The sequence below is a fragment of the Melospiza melodia genome, chromosome 5, assembly GCF_035770615.1.
Source record: "Melospiza melodia melodia isolate bMelMel2 chromosome 5, bMelMel2.pri, whole genome shotgun sequence".
NCBI lineage: Eukaryota > Metazoa > Chordata > Aves > Passeriformes > Passerellidae > Melospiza > Melospiza melodia.
Genome location: NC_086198.1, coordinates 3,233,907 through 3,251,965, shown reverse-complemented (window position 1 = coordinate 3,251,965; position 18,059 = coordinate 3,233,907). Strand labels below are relative to the sequence as shown.

General features: G+C 37.1%; 1 protein-coding gene and 1 long non-coding RNA gene across 3 annotated transcripts in view; one reads left to right on the top strand and one right to left on the bottom strand.

The window, feature by feature from the left end:
- Positions 1-17,392, bottom strand: part of SORBS2 (sorbin and SH3 domain containing 2) — a 163,308-nt gene extending 145,916 nt beyond the window's left edge. Inside the window, exon 1 of one of the 2 annotated variants that reach the window (XM_063156026.1) lies at positions 17,341-17,392. The gene's annotated coding sequence lies outside the window, so the exon portion shown is untranslated. Of the gene's footprint in view, positions 1-17,081; positions 17,299-17,340 lie in introns of those variants that run through there. The other variant, XM_063156025.1, reaches the window with a different exon arrangement.
- LOC134418962 (uncharacterized) lies at positions 244-3,085 on the top strand. Its single transcript, XR_010027902.1, has 3 exons — positions 244-479; positions 591-638; positions 2,954-3,085. It is a non-coding gene; the product is annotated as an uncharacterized LOC134418962 (long non-coding RNA).
- Positions 17,393-18,059: the final 667 nt, after the last annotated feature.

The following is an 18,059-nucleotide window of genomic DNA, read 5'->3' as shown; positions in this document are numbered from 1 at the left end:
ATCTCAACTGCCTAAGGAGTCAGGAATATAAGGTAGAGAGCACAAGCAACATCCATCAGCCTAAAGTTCTCAAAAAGTCATTTAGAAGCATTAAATGTATCTAAGCAAGGATACTGCATTTCATACCCAAGAGTAATGAGTATTGGTCAGAACTTCCCAGTTGCTAGCAGGGATTGACTTAATACATATGTGAAATAATTGCATTTCCTTGTCCAGCTTTACTTTTCTAGGGCTACAGCAGATTTTTTGCCTCCGAGTACAACTTGTAGACAAAACTCTGCTGCTCCAGCCCTCCAACTGAATTTGCTGCTCTCAGGATCCATGGACAGTGGTGTCACTGTGGAGTCCTGGGCAGAGAACTAAGGTCCACTTGACTGGATTTTACACATTTCTTCACCCTCTTTTCCTTGTGTAAATTTCTCTGAAAGTGAGTACTGAGCTCTGTGAAAGTGACCTGGGAAGGGCTCACAAGGAAACAAGTAAGTAAATTCTGTTTAGAATTCTGAGGTGTTGGAGCTGAAACATTCCAGTATATTTATACAGGTGCTTCTACACAAATGCTAATTTAGTCTTGTTTCTTTGTCTCTTAGCCTTCTTAAAAAGGATGGGTGGATCTTTCTCTCAAACTGCAGCTGAGGGTGAGTCTGTTCTAGAATGTGGTGAAAGTATTCCCTGCTCCTGTGACTCAAACACATACTTTTGGTGCCATGACTACTGTTCAACACTCATTTTTGATCAAAAAGGGATGTCTGCTGATTAGGCAACCAAATTCTGAAGCTTTTGCTTGGAAAACATTAAACTACTGGAGTAATTATTTACATACTAAGTATTAAAACAAAACCAGCCTGCATTACAAGAGCACTGTTTCACCATGATTGGTTCACTAACTTTTTTTGTTAATAAGCGACATGAGACAGACTGCACATCCATCTTTCTTTTTAATGCACCAATACAGTGGCTGACTTAAAAAAAGATGAAAAATGCTCTACAGTAAGGGAAGACTCAAACAGGTTTTCTATCACTTTATTGCACTAAGTGTAGTTTCTATCACAATACACTCCACAAACAGGCTAAAATAGCTTTTGGAAACATAGAGGCCATGAGTTTTTAAACAATATGTTACAGCTTGGAAAGGTTTCAGGTTGTTTGTCCATATCTCTGTATCTAAACATATGCAGGCATCTGAAAGTACAGTAGAAGTATATCCATTAAAATGTGTTTGATTTTTTTTTAATAAAAATGTGTTTTAAGATTTCAAGTTAATAATTCAATATTTAGGGGTCTAGAACTCTGTCTGTAATGCAGGCACACTTTTAGCCAGAAAAGGCTGATGGAGCTTTTTCCTGCAGTGTCTCATAGGACTTAACAAAGTACAAGTACATGCAACCTTTCCTTCTCTGCAGTTTCATAAGTGATTAGGCAGAAATTAGAAGAGGCTTAACCCAAGTGCAGATTATGTCTCCAACTCAGCAAACAATTGAAGCACAATTGTGAGAAGCTAACCTGGGTTTACCTAAAAGCTCCACAGAAGTCCTTGAAACAGTTTCTGATGCATGCTCTGCACAGTCCTAAAATTTCTTCCGGCAAAACCCACTAAAACCATGACGCCAAAGGATGTGAACTGGACCCACAGTGAAGCTGTGAGACTGAGTAACCTCTGGTAGTCCCCCCCACAAGCTCAGTTACACTGCTATCTGTGCTTCTAGGAAAGCTCCAGAACCAGGCAGCTGAAACTGGGGCTGCTAGCATGCTCCCCTTACACAAAAATGCAAGCGCAAGGCATAGAGTCATACTGACCCTACAATGAGTATTTAAGTGCTTAAAGATAACCACTTGCCTGCTGTATTAGAACAGAGCTGAAAATAGAACACATTATTTGGTATCTTTGCTCAAATCCTACTCCCACGTTAATTCAAATGAGCTTCCTGATCTCACCTCTGGTACCTGGAGAACAGTTGCTCATACCAGAGCAATCAGGGCTGAAAGAAAACTAGTATTCACCAATTCTTCACCAGAATATCGCTAAAAGTTTTCAGTTTTGGGACAGAAGTAACATTATTCTCAGCCTTATCTCTAAATACTTGTATCAGCACATCATTCACCACTGTAGTTTAGCCTGTCCTGCTATTTTCCTTCACAAACTGGTTGGCAGCTCTCTCAAACCAGCTCCATACAATATAAAACATATACATCAGTCAAGGCAACATTTAATTCCTAAATCAACTCAAGAACTGTGATTTGCATACAATTCATTAAAATTCATTGGTTTATGAATAATTAATTTGCATTCTAACACTGTTTTAAAAGCATGAACAGTAACATATTAAAAGGCATTGTCACTCTTGGACAGGAAATATCAAAAGAGTAGATCCTAAGTTAAGAAGCAATTACTATATTAAAATCAGCATTTCATTTATTGCATGGCATTGAAATTATTCCTGTGGAAAACACCTAGTGTTCATCCATCCTGAATATCATTAACAATTACCCATCTTTCTGACCCTCATTCAATTCTGTAATCACTTGATGGTACATTGAAATGAGAAAGACTTATAAAGGCAAATTGGACTGTTATAATCACAAAGCAATCATCATCTATCAAAGTTCTCAAAATTAAAGAGACTGGTTTTTGTTTTTCTAATACTGTTTGGTCTGCTTGCTTGAATGCAAAGCAGTAGGTAAAACAATGAATACCTGTAGGTGGTGTGCTGAAGTACAGGGTGGTTAACATTATTTTTCCAAGGTACCAGGTGAAGACAAGCCTATGAAAAAAAGCACTGATATCCAGTTCCAAAGACATTACTATAATTAACTGCCTGAGACACGACCTGCAGACGAGAAAACTGGAATTCAGAATAAAAAGAGTTCATTTTATCCAAGGGCAAACTTGTTCTCAGCTTCTCCAACTACTGAACACTGAGTGCAACTCCAGTTATTGGCTTTGTATTTTCAGGTTCTCACCAATAACAACTCTGATGAATTTTTCTGTACTGTGGATTCAGTGACATACTTGGCAAAGATGCTGACAGAGAATTCTATCTAGATTGAATAGAGCAATGAGTTAAGTATTTAAGGTGTGTCATGCATTTAAATAAAACAATCACAAGAGCATTGCAGAAACATTTTCCTGAGTCTATTTGGGAAATTCTTACCACAGGAAATATATTCTTTTATTCACAGTTGCCCTTTAAGACACATTCCTCACCACGAGTACAGCCATAGAAAAAGCAGAGAAGAGAGAACTAACTTTGATTTTCTTAAAAGCAAATATTTAAAAATTTTAAAAGGAAACCCTGAAGCCCTTTTGTAATTAATTAGAGATGAAAGAGCCTTAACCTAATAAGACTAGTTCCCTCATGTTTTATACCAGGGTTAAAAATACTAGTGAATTCCTGGAGCAATTTCCACACTATTTCCTATCCTACATTTAGTGTTTTACTTTCTGATGTAATTTAGTAAAAAGGCAACAGTGAAAGTATAACTGCCTCAAATACAAAATATTACAAAAAATTAAATTAAGGTACTTTCTAGCTGTTTGGACATACAGTTTTGGAATAATTTCTGCTGCATTTTAAGTAAGATAAAAAAGAATCTAAAATAGACTCTTTTTTTCTGTTTGCTTGGCTATGAAATTGGATTATTTAATGCATTATATAAGTTAAAAAGCTATACACATGTATATATATATACACACACACTATAACACATATATAACTTTGTTTCCACTTATCCCAAGAAAATACCTCAATTTTTATGGTATTGAGCAGATTTTAAATCAGGAGAACTATAGTATGGATAAATATTCCATTTTCAGATCTTTAAGATGGTATTTGAGAGAAGAAATGTGAACCTGAGCTCAAAAAGACTTAATATTCAATGTGCTCCCAAAAATGAATGCTTAAACATGCAGTTTTAAGAGAAAATAGCAAGCCTTCAAACAAAACTAGCATACAGAAAGGAAGCGTCTTAAAGTCATCCTCAGAATTTTGGAAATAGCACCAAGAGGTCAACTGTGACCTAAAGCAAAACAAAAAAATCAGAAACTGCTGCTGAAATGCACTGTGCTTTCAGAAAATGCCAAGGATATTGTCAAGACAATTAATAGTTTATCTGTTCAATTTGTACTTGAAAGATTTCCAGTCCTGATTGTTTCATGTGCTAACAGTTCCATTTAATAACTACATTAGTTCATAGCCCTAAGCAAGAGTTCAGATGAAGTCCTGAAGAGCACCCCAGGCCACCTAGTTTCCAGAACCCAAAAAAGCAAGTTTTGCCTCTGTTATGAACTGGAGAACCCTACAAGCCTGAGTTCCTGTGAACATCAAATTCCAGACTCAGTGCAGAGGCCTGAATTGCTGACAGTGCTAGAAATTTTATGCTTCCCACTCTATTGGAAAACCAAACTTGGCAGCATACGTTTTGAAGTCTTATTGCAAATTCTACACTTGTGTAGAGAAATATAAACTTGAGATTGATAGCTACATAATGAAAAGGAACTGTTTTCTCATCTTTTCTCCAAGAGTAGGGCAAACAGAATTCTTAAGTGAAAATTTTATTAACTTCTCAATAAGAGGTTCCTCACATATTGAATTTATAGAGGAAGCATAATGAACAAATATCCAGGACAAAGGTTATTCCCCCTGCTTAGGCACCAACAGCCAACTCCTCTATGCTGAAAATTTGTGAGTATTTCTCAAACATCACTTTTCGATATTTAGGAAGATAAGCTATCAGTCTCCAAGCCTCCTCTTTCCTCCATTTTTGGTACATAAATCTGAAACTTTTACCTACCCCTTATTGTTATCCTTCATCACCTTCTCCTTCCCTCAAACCTGAAGCCTCATCCCAGGGCTATTTCCACTGTCCTCCTGAACTGCATCACTTCCTCTTCCTTAAATCACTGCCTCTGCTTTTAACTCCTTGAGAGCAGCTGCCAGAAAGCCTCAGGCCCTGGTATTCCCAATTTGCTGTCCCTTCATTTCCAAAGACTGCTTCATACCATTTCATGGGCTGTTCTTTCGTACTCCAACAGGAGTATGCATTCCTCCCCTCCATTTTGAGAAAAAATTCTTAGCATCTAATCTAACTACAATATCAGTCGTGAGAAATGGAAAAAAAATGGCAGGAAGAAGAGTTTGTCAGTGAAAAAATGGGGCAGGAACATTGATTTTCACATGCTGCCCACAATTCTTGATAATGCTTTGCAAGAGACTTTTACAACTGACCTAGACCTCCTCAGGTCTATTTGGCACAAAGACCTAAACCAACAAGAATCAATTCAAACTGTTCTATTTCTGTACAACTTGAACTATCTAGAGATAGCTGAGTCATTGCTAATAATTAGGATGGGGGTTGTTACGCTTTTTTTTTAAAGATTTGTTTGTCCATATCTATATTCTTTTTTCCCCTATAGCCTCAATCTCTTTCAGCCACCTGCATTTTGTTGTATTTTCCTACCCCTTGCACTACTACCCAGCAAAAAGCAAGTATTCTTCTTAATATACCTCTGACCAATCTAATTTCATTCCATCGGGCAGAGGAAAAACAAAGAAGAAATTAAGTAACAAAATCAACCCCAAATGATCTCTTTCCAGCTCCCCCACCCATTACTTTCAACATTGCACAATGCTGAGAATCAGCTTACTAAAAATAGAGAGCACTTCCCTAGACATGACCATACTTGTGGCCCTCATCTCAAAAGAGTTGTTCTTGCCTGATTAGATTGGCTTATTATGTGATAGAGAGCATGTTGGGCTAGTCCAATCTGTCGCTGACTCTCCTCAGACCTAACCAGAGAATATTTTAAGATCTGCCCTTCACTACAGTTAGACTCCACACATCTTGAATTCAGCATTTTCTTACCTCCATATTTCCCCCTGGAAAATTTACTATTTAAAACCTAAGCTCAAAAGTATCAGAAAGAAATGCCAGAAAGAAATGCTGTGGTATTCCAGATTATCATTTGCTAGAAGCAATAAGATGCAGATGAATGGGAACATCAGAGCAAAGAAGTATGATAAAGGTAGCAAACCACCATATTTTTCCAAGTTCTTTGAAGACAGGAAATTTTAAATAAACTTGGAAAGGGGACTTAAATTTTATCAATTCTGAGAACTTGGCAGCATCTCTCTATGCCAGATGAGGTCACAAATCAATCTCAAAACACTTCTGACAAAGTGTAAATGCCATAGCAGGGTATGTCTAAGTCACGCTAACATGTCTGGCTGGCATAACTACAATAGCAGGGTTGATAAGGTAGCCACCAGTTTATCCACTGCATTCTTTTCATGAAGAGGTCATTTCTTCTTTTGTGCTAGGAAGTGAAACAATGCCAAAGCATTCCAGAATTGCTTAAACAAATAGCAGCGTCTACCTCCACTTAGAGGTTAACAATTGTACTTTTTTGGTAGCTTATTTTTTTTTCTCTAGAGGATAAAACATTAGGAACTTTAGCAGACCACCTGCCAGATATATCCTTTATTCTAGGAAGTGAATCAGCCTTTTTGTTACAGTACTTCTAGATTACAATTGCCTTCTCATTTGGTGTGGCCATGGATTGTCATCTTAAACTTAATTTAACACTCACTTCCTTTTAGCCTGAACTGACTTTCAACTCTGTCTTAAGTTTTGGTCTTGAGTACTGTTCAAGCAATAGGTATAAAATTACAAAACATGACTATACTAAAAGGTCTGCTGCCAGTTTTCCATCAGGTACCTCACTTACATTACGAGTTTATCATAGAAACTTAAACTAGACTTCACACTAGAGTGAGAAAAGGTGAAATATGCAAATAGGAATGTGATCCTTCTCCACAGTGCTGGTGAGGCCAGCCCTTTAGAGTGCAGAACTGTGTCTGGCTCTGGGCTTCCCTGTGCAAGGAGCCTTTAACTCCAGAGTTAGGGACTACTGCATGCAGTAGTATCCAGGATCAGAGACAACAGGCACAAACTGAAACATGGAAAAGTCTCTCTGAACATTAGAAAACACTTTTTTAATGGGAGGGTGAGTGGGAACTGCCACAGGTTGGCCAGCGGGCATTGCATTTCTGTTGTAGAAGAAATTCAAAAGCCTCCTGGATTACATCCTGGACAATTGACTCTAGATGGTCTTGCTAAAGCAGGGGGGTTGGATCAGAGAATCTCCAGAGGTCCCTTCCAACCTCAACCATTCTATGATACAAGAAAAACCAATTGTCTAAGTTTTTGTTTTTCAATTACTATAGATATTTATCACTCTCTGGCACAAAAATTTAGATCTTTGATTTCTCCAAATAGAATCAGACTCAGATCAGCAGAAACACAAAAAGTAGTATCAGAATCTCTGATATAAGAATGGTTGGATACTACAGACTCCCAGCATTTAACTTTAGGGAAGCAGCAGATGAGAGTTTGGTCAGCATCACTTTCTGAAATAAACTGCAGATTTAGAGTGGGAGGGAAAGAACCACTGTATATAAACAAGAGGAAAGAAAACAAGAGACTCAAATGTATTCAAGATTTAGAAGCTCACAACACTGATGTTGTTTCCATAGCAACTAATATACTTGAAAGCAGGGAAAAAACAGGGTGAGGATTTTAAAGGACAGCATCACATACAGATTAAAAGCAGATACTGCCCACCCATGATAATCTGAGGTTTGGACTGATGAAAATGACACATTTTATAACAAGAAGTATCACATTTTAAGGGAGTCAAGATCCAATGAAACTACCCTACAGATAAAATAAGAGTGAAATAATAAAAACAGCACACTGAAACACCCCTGGTACTTGACAGCCTATCTTCCAACTCTTCAGCAGACTAAAACCAAGATGAGCAATACACTCCCAGTTAATGCAGTTGTGCCTGGGGCACTCAGCACTCACTGTCAAAGGTGGTGTCCAATGTTATTTCCTTCATTAGTCAGAATAAATGACCTATGTGACTCCAAGGAAAGCCAGGATTAGGTAGATAAGGAGAAACATACATTGCACTAACCTGAATCAGATTACTCAATTGGTTTGCAATGCTTATGTTTTTATATCTTCTTGCCCATGCAGTTGATGGCATTGATATAATTACCCTTTTCATTAAAAAATACAAGCAAATAAGAGAATTTATACTTTTTGAGCTTAGGGAAGACAAAGGAAGACAATGTCAGTTCTAGAAATAATATGTAGTAGTGGAAAAATGCTTGGTGATAAAGGTGCAGTAATTCTGCTGGATCAAGGCCTTTATTGGACTTTTTTGCAGCAAATACTAACAAAAAGGCATAAAACCCCTGGAAGAGGAAACCCCTGTATACAATTCTTCCATTTATCACCACTTCTGAGAAATGTAATAGCATAAACCTCTAATTTAAGTGCTGTCTATGCTCAATAAATGGCTTTTGCATCAGAGGCAGAAAAGCCTTATGAACTGTATATTTCTACACTACATCAGGCTACATCTGATATATAGCACAGCTTCAGAATTTTCAGCCACATAAAAGTTACTTGGAAAGCAAAATCCAATTTCAAGCCAATTAGCCCCATAGCATAGCTGCACGCAGTTTCATCATCACACATGTCCAGGGATACACACCAGAGGAATTCCGAGTCCCTAGTGCCAGGCTCCTACCCTTTGTGACTGACTTTTCAGGAGCAGGAGCACAAAGGCATTCTTGCTTATCAGAAACCGCGAACGTCATGGAAAGATCAGTCTGAAGCAAAGTTTCAGAAGGGTGTTAACAGCACTCTTGGGATCTTCAGAGCTACCAAGTTAATGTCTATAAAATGAAAGGAGTTCAGTGTACTATTTTCAAGTACTTGGTTTGGTGTAATAAAGATTTTCAAGTGTTCTGCCAATAATCAACAGGTAAAGTCAACATCTACCCAAGACCACTTCAGTTGATTTGTTCCTCATCTGGAATTTCCTTCAAGTACCTTATCTTTTTAGAAATCAGTATCCTAACATCCATACAAGAGGTAGAATACATAACCAAATAAAATCTACAGTAGTTTCCGAGATTGATATATTTCAATATTCAAATTATGCAGAAAATTCTGGCACTGGATCACTAAAATTTACTTTTGTTCTTAGAACAAAAAAAGGAACAAAGCCTGATTTTTTTTCACCACAGTGGTGAAAAGGATGTAGGTGGGGACTATAATTGACACTAATTATTTGTAGGAAAGGTCAGGGTTACCTTTTACCAACACTGTAAGGCAGCTGATTATCTGTCACATCTCTGGAACACAGTCACGAATTTGTCAGTGACTAAAGGACAAACAGGCTCTGGCTAGCAATCAAACCTGGCAACGTTCAACAACACAGCACAGCAGATGTCTTTTAAAAATAGGTAAATGGTAAGACACTAGATAGTGTAATGCTAGATAGCTGTAATGCTGAAAAACCTTGATAAAAGCTCCTGTTTAAGCACTTAATAGGTGATTTGGCAGTATGAGGTTCTCAGCATTTGAAGAGCTAAAAAGAACAACTATATCACAAAATTCCAACTCTGTTTTGAACTCCCTCTGAAAGTCTTCAGTTTCTACAGGACATGTAATTTAATTTATTTGATACATTGACACCATTTTGAACAAAAACTGCACATGAAAGGTGTAAGAAAGACAGCTATGTCAATATATCTGAAAAATAAAGACTAGATTGGGTCATTTAAAAATATACAGTACCTCAAAAATTAGGGAATTTTGTCTCAGAGTCTCAGGAAATACCCCTTTAAAAGTTGAAAATTATCATACCATATTACAATTATTGTTGTTGCTGAAAAATTCAACCAGAGACCTGATACATATTGTTTGATAACTGATTTGTTAATGGGACACTCAGTGCTCCAAGAAAAACATTGTTTGTTATTTAGTATGTCCCTGGAGAAGTTTACTGAGCATTAAGTGAAATGAAAGTTCCACCACTGAGATCCTCTTACTCCCTGACTTTTCAGGGAGTGGAGTTTACAGGGATGAGGCAGCTCATTTCCAAGAAGCATTGCCTCAAATTTTAGTCTCAGAACCATGAGAATGGAACAAATCCATATGCCCATGCACTCCTACGTAACAAGTTAGCTTTTCCAAACAAAACCCCTAAATGAAACAGCGTAACACTGTATGTAATTCTGGCTGTATATGTTATAATAGCAAAAAGCCCTTGCTTTGTAGTGATTATCAGTTCATAATTAAGGTTATGTATAAACTTAATTTTTTTTTACATAAAAAGAGTTCATTTACAGTTATGCTATGCAGATCTGCAGCAGCCACCACCTTTTGCCTGCAGGTACAGACATTCAGCAGTCAATGCTGAGAGACTGCAGTGGAGAATCCTGACACCACCACTCTTCTTGATACTGAGGAATGCTACATCCAGGAGATCATAACACCCATCTGGGCATTTCCATCCTCTGACATTCTTAAAGTAATACCACAAAATTTCATGCCAAAGCAACAGTTCTGGGGAAAATTTCTGATTTCCTCAGATGTTTCAGGGTCACATTTCTAAAAATGAATTTTGATAGGGAAAGAAATTGATCACTTGGGCTCTCCAGATAATGATAGTTTTGATTAGTAGGAACTTAGACTAGCAAAACAGGGAGAAAGATAGTTATGCAGACTGGTAGTCCTGGCGCATAGCAGCTGTCAGCTTTCCTTCCTTTCTTGCCCAAGAACACTGCAGAATTGTGCCGTTCAAGCTTCACAAAGCACACCAAACCCTGGCTCCTGGTTTTGCAGAAGTTAGTAAGCAGTACTTTGCAACATGATACTTCCCAAGGGAAACACCAAAACTTTTCTTAGCTCTCCTCAGCAGAGACAGAAGAATGTTGGTGAATCGATCCAAAAGCATTTTGAAGCACAAGTATCAATAACTGCAACAAGCAGACTGAAAAAAAAACTATCCTGCTTTTAACTTATAACTGACCACCTCTAGCTGACAGTGCTTTGCTCAGTGCAAGCCACAGGTCTCTCATGCTTATCAGGTAGAGTAATTCCAGTGCAACAATGCTAAAGCTTAAAAGCAGAAGGGTTAACAAATCTTTCTGACCGGCCACAGAGCAGTGGCCAAGCATGACACTACTGTTTTGTGACAGGCCTATAACTTTACCCATAACTCACTGTAAATGTCATGTTTTCACCTGTTTTTTGCTGATTGTATCTGAACAAGTAGGATGTTATTACATCTTCTCTCCTTAAGGAGTGAAAAGCCAGGACAAGAAATATGAAAATTCTGGTATTCTTTGTGAAGGATAATCTTTTATTTGGGAATAGAAAGATGTCTCAGTGCCCAAAATTATTAGAAAAACCTGACTTAAAATTCAGAGATGGCAACCAGGATGAGGGTACAAGGTTTCTAAAATATCTCTGGAATTATAAAGCCAGCTGTTGTTCATGCAATTCACCCGAGTCAGACTAATCTTAGTTATACTCAGTTTACCAATCCTTTGTAAGGGTTCCACTAGATGTGCAAATGTATGTACCTACAACATACTTATAGCTGTCAGTGTCTGGAACTCAACATTCATTCAACCTTTCTTTGTGTTTACCCAGCTAATATGAAAACATCTCAACTTTTCTAGAGCTAAAGATTTTCAATGACTTCAAAGCGCCTGAAGCTGAAGGAAATCTGAACAATGTTAAAACAATTGAGAAGCTCTTCAAAGATAAAAATTCTGCCACTTTTGAGGTAGACAAGCAACTTGCCCCAAATCATCTAATGGGCCAATGTCTACAACACCAAGAAATTTTACCTTCCTGCTTTTTTCACCATTTTTCTCTCCAGCTTCCCAGGCATACTCTGTCATCTGACATCACACCAGTGCCAACCTCAGGTTCCTCCATCACTCTACATGGTGAGATACCTGATTTTCACTGTCACTGCCGTTAGTCCTGGACAAGGCCTTAATCAATTGGCCCAGTTGCTTTCCTCTAAACCCATCATTTCTTCCAGTGGCAGCTTTTTGAATTTTAACTTCCCGTTTGCAAACTTTGATATACAGTCAATAAACTTGACTTTGTATTCAACATGACAAAAGAAAATAGGAACAGAGAGGAAAAATTTTATTGCATTTTGGTGTGAAGAATTCCAAATACATTCCTCCTTTTTAATGAGTTATCAGAAAACTTAATGACTTATCACTTTCTTGTTCTCAAGTGGCATATATTAAAAATAGAGAAACTCTGAATACACTATTACACTTATGAGTACCAAGCTGGGGCTTTTTTTCATTGGCCAAGGTCAAAATTGAGGAAATGTTCAAGCTTCTAAGTGAAACAACAGCCCAGAGTTTTGAAAATGTATGAGGAGACAGAACTGGTATTTCTAGTGTACCTGTCCAAAATGAAACAGAATTCCATTTCCCAGTTTGGAGCACATAACTGACTTGCATTTGCTCAATTGACTCTGTAAGGTGCAATCCTAGCTCCAATTCCACTGTGCAAACTCTCACACTACTAGGTTCTGGATCTAAATTCAGGGGTACAGAAGAAAAAGACAGGGCATGCTCTCTGTCCACCTCCAGCCTGTGCAAGTCCCTTATCCATACACAGAAAACAGAAATCATTCATTTTGTCCAACTTTTGTCAGCATTCCAGAAGGGGGAAGGAGAGAGGCATCGTACAGCAACTGCTCATCCCAAATTTGGCAGCCAGGTCCAATCCCAAATACTTCTGTCAATGGCAGCAACAAACCACATGAGAGTACTTTGTCACACTGCCCCTTTTTCCCCGCAAAGGCACAGTAATTACCAAGTTAGCAGTACCTTTGCTATATCACAGCTTTAGCACCTGAACCACAGCTTTACGGTTGTGGCCATTTACTGTTGGGCCACGAGAGCCCCAAAGGCTGAGGACCACAGCCAGGGCCACTCTTGAAGAAAGCAGTCTAGAATGCAGGATGCACATTTCCTACCCAGATTTATCATTCTCTTCCCACTTATTAATTCCTAATCTACTAAATTGCTCCAGACAGATTAGATCATCTGGTTAATGTGCTTTTAAAGAACATTATTGCTGAAATGTAAGCTTCCATTATTTGTCTGAGTTCATCCAGAACTTATTTACAAATTTAAAGATCTAGTTACAACCATGGAAAACAAGCTGCAAGAATTTAGAAAAAGTAAAAAACTCCCCTGCTTTTAGAAAACATCATGTGATGTTTTTGGTGCAGATTGGCCATGGCTCTGACAGAATAAAGAGATAGTGGTGGAAGTTGAATAGTTCTTCAACACCTAGTAATCTTGCTAAGAACAACTTAATACACAACTGGAGAAATAAGACTTAATAATTAATAGTATGAATTTCAAAGGATGCAAATATATTAGAAAATTAAATTAATGAACAATGAAAATTTTATTCCTTATGGAATGAGTCCTGGGATATGATTAAGGACAAATCTCAGTTTTCATTTTACACACTTTGTGGTCAGACAATTCCTTTTAAGACCTGTAGTATCAAGAAAAGAAGTGGCAGTGTGTCAGTCTTACAACACGCAAAAAAAACCACAGCAAAATTCAGTTTCATCCATTCAGTATAGTTTTGTAGATTGCAATGACAAACATCTTTCACAGCCAGTTGTTTTCAGTGCTTCTGCTCTTACAGCTAATTACTAACAGAGGTTTTTTTTTAAACAAGTATTTGAAGTATACCTTGAGGTACAGTTGAGGTTTCTGTTCTGACAGTAATCATGGAGTCCCCAAAGAAAATGTAGGTGGAATCAATTATTTTTATTGAAAGAAAAAGAATTCTTTGTTACTAAAAGGATCTGAAAAGTATGATTCACAGCAGAGAGAATATTCAAAGTTATACTATGGTGACTTATTTCACAATGAGAAAAGCAATTTCCAAGAGTCTGAAGGAGGTAGAGGTTCACTGTATAAAGGTGAAGACTTCCTTCTTTCAGATTTAGAATTTAGGCAGAGATTTGAGGGAAAATAAAAAAAAAATATTCCAAAGCTGTGCATTGTTATCAGATCCTTAATTTAACTAAGTTTTCCTACTATAATAAAAATTTCAAGCTCCAACATCTTTAAAGGGTACACCTTGGTAAATAATCAGACAGGCTTAGTTTGGACTCTTTTTGTTTTGGTTGCTTTTTCCTTTCCAAAATTTTTCATTACATTTCTTAAGATCTAGTAATTGGATTTCCTGAACAGTAATAAAATTATTTTTTAAAAAGTTCCAAGAAAATCCAATAGAACATTCAGAAATCACATTGGTAAATTTTAAGCAGCGAACTCCTTTACTGCTTCACAGACATTTTATTTTCCAACGTACCTATTGTTGGCAAATGAACAGGTGAAATTACATGTGTCACTAAAGGGTAGCATGTGAAAACAAAATTATGTGGAACAAGTAATGATTTTCAGGATTCTTCTCTCATTTTTTATATTTGCCCTTATATTTATATACCTTTATTAATCAGAGACAGCAGCAGAAATAAGTGAAGTGATAGACAGAATTTACACTGATTTGCAAGGATTGTCATATCTGATGAAAGTATAAAAAATAAATATTAAATAAAAATTTAAATAAATATTTATTTAATTTTATTAAATAAATATAAAATAATTAAAATATTAAATATTTTCATAAAGGGTATTTATGATTGAGATATTTTCTCAAGAATTTGTGTTCCTTGAGAAATAGAAGTGTGAACTCTGTTCAACAAGAGTAGCTGTGTGAACTTTCATAGCTCTTGATAAAAACTGTTAGTTGCAATTAGGAGCTACAATGGAATTACTGATAACAGCTCTGAACTGAGCAGTTATTCTAATTCTGCACAGCTAACACCTTTCAAGGGAGTACTGAGTGGGTGTATGTGTATTCCCAGGCTCCAAATAAAACGCAGCCTACTGTTCCATACTGATGCAAGACAATTTTCAAAAACCAGGGAACTTGCACTTCTCTCCTGTGCAGCATTTGAAAACAAGTTTACAAGAGAGTGAGCTGCCTTTGCCAGGGAATGCTCTACACAACTGCACCACAGTGAATTATCAGGGAGCTTTCATACTACCCTGAAGCATGTAAATTGTTTTGGATACAGCCACATCAAAATGGTTTGTTGTCTATGGATTGGCCATATCCTATCCCTTAGGACAGATAAATGACAGGATAAAGGCCTCACAGCAAACAATAAGATAAATCATGCTGAAAAGAGATAAATCTTTTTACTCGGATGCACTCATGGGAAGGCCAGGGAAGTCACTTTTCAGTGACTTCAGTATTTCCTAACATGAGCTCTTTGCTCCTTATTACTGAAGAGGAACAGCTAGCATCACATCCTGCCCAAAATGTATGTAGTGTGGATTCAGCCATCCCATCTCTCTCTTTCATATTCTACCAATAACACAATTGTGCCCTTGGTACCCCAGTGGCCAAGCCTGCCTACAAGCACCTGCTTTGTGAAATTGAAGATTTACACTGCAGCAGTGTACACTTTGAGAACACTGCTAAGAGCCAAAAACCTAGCAGCAAGCTGTCCTTCCAACACCTCCACTGAAAGCTGGGGAATATTCAGAGCTAGTTTCTTGTCTTTTGGACTACAACAGGCATTCTACAATGAGGAAATAAAATCTGAGTGATACTGTATGCCTTCTTTGTAAGGAACTCTAAATCTTTTACTGTGGTCTGATCAAATCAAATAAAGCTCTAGTGCTTTAATGACAGTAGCATTAAATCTAGTGATAAATATAAGGAATTTCCAGGGAAGCCAAAGGAAGTCTAAAGTAAAATTCCTATCTTCTGAAGGGCTAACTTAACAAAACAATTTTTTTTCTTATCACTTGCTGTAGCTTGATGTTATTTTAGAACACTAGCTACTTATGAGAAACATCCATTCATTACTGGCCACATCCTGAGGAATATGTGTCCATTACATCAGCTGAGCTAAAACATGTCCCTGCTTTCAAGCACTCAGAATCTAGGGAATAGCTACTTCTTTAAAAAGATTCCTACATTTCCCTCCTGAAAGTCCAGTGCAGTCAGAACTTAGTTTCAAAACTTTATACCATTTTTGGTTGGCAGAATCAGACATTAAAAAATATTAAAGCAGTTCTGTTTATAATTCTACCCAAAAATGCTAAGCCAAATAGTTAATCGAATCTTTGATATTTAGGATATTACAAATAGAAATCATGGTCAGGAGTATAGTCTTTTTGGTTGGTCATCAGTGATGTCACCAGTCCAGGAAGTTATATAATCACATACTGTACATTCCAAAGGAATGAGCTGACACCTAGTCTTTTCAGCTGAAAAGTTACACTTTCACACTTTGTCAATGAATTAGCATCCATTGAAGGTCTATAAACAGAGTGATATATACATTTCTGAGACTCATCAGCTTAATTTATATATAGTCTGTTGAAAGACTGGCTTGCTAGGAGCATACTTTAGAAGAGAACAGAAAAACAACTCAGCCTCTTCTGCTGCCTGGGCTCCCACCTACAGGAGATGCCAGAATTAGCACTAACATTTGGTTAAGTGGTAGGTAGGAGCCCTAACTCTGTAAGTAGATAGCTCAGTGGATGGAAAACTGTATGATGAGAAGTCAGTGTTTGATATGCTGAACTCAAAGGAACCTATTCTGAATTTCTGCAAGTCTTGCACTAGTTTTAGTAGCCTCAAGTTCCATGCACTTCAGAATTGTATTACCTCATGCTTATCATTGAGATCTCACAAATTTCCTCTTTCATCAGGAGTAATCAGTGCCTCCTTTTACACTTTCCTGCAAGTTTTCCAGATACTCTAAGAGGGTACCATCATATTTGTCTTTCATAATGTCATGCTGATTTACAAATCACTATAAGGACACTTATACTGAGTTAAACAGCTGATGATGCAGTTAAGATCCATTCTGCTAGTTACTAGAAGCTATTGAAGAGTCTGCACTCCTCAATGACACTGTCCTGCAGTGAACTGATGATAAAAAGGAAACTACAGAAAGGCATTATAAAAATAAGATTATAACAATACCATAACAATACTGTCTCATAGCGTCTTGTTTAGTTTAATGAGAATTTGGTTCCACTATAATAAACTGTATAAATTCACATTCACACACATTTCCAGCATTTCAAAGCTTGCAGCAAATATAGAAACATAAGCAGGTACCTTACCAAACTGACAAGTCTTGCCTGTTTGTTTGGGTTGGGGCTTGAAACAGAAGGGAACCGATGTCAGAGCAAGCAGTCAGCCTGAATAACTGCTAAGAGCACACTAACATTTCCCACCTATGTCAAACTGAGCTAAAGGCAGCCAAAGAGAAAGAACCTCTAAGAACTCTAAAGCTATTTATCTGTTTTAAAGGAGTTATCCATATCTCAGTCTACTCCCTTTAAAATTTGCCATTACAGAAAAATTTGTCCAGTCTTTTACCTCTCAGGGGAGTTCTGATATCCTTGAAAGCAGCAACACCTCTCCTGCCTGCACTATATATGGTCTGTAGAGAGATGTGAAAATACTGATGGTATTTTTGGCCACGCTCTCTATATGGGATTGGTCTCACTTATTTTTAAGTGTTCTGAAAAACAAAGAAGGCTGATTTTTTTCCTAAAGAAATTATACTCAGCCCTATTATGACACTCTCTGATTAATTTTTTTGTTTGTTTGTTTTGAATCAGTCCATCATATTCTAGTTATTTGGTTGTATAAGGTAAGACAAAGCACAGGGTGGCAACTTGTTGCAGTGTGGTTAATTATAACCACCATATCAATATGAGCTGCCATTCAAGTTAATCAAGGTATTCCATTATTTTTATTATCAGGTTAAGAGAATGAGATCATTAGCTCTAGTCATGCTATAAAAAGCTGTGGCATAACTGAAAACTGATGCAATCCTAAAATAAACTTAGAAAGAAGTTTGTCTTTTCCCAAATAGATAATTTAATTATCTTAAATATCATTAAATGCACACTTAAAACAGTTACAGTTTTATTTTAAAATATCTGGACTGTGAATACAATAAAAAACATTCATTGGCTATCCAACCTTCACAAGTTATTAAAGTGCTTGTAAAAATAACACTGTAAAGTTTCTTTTTTTTTTTTCTGGATGACATCCACCACATTTTACCAGTGAATTTCTTTTCTAAAATG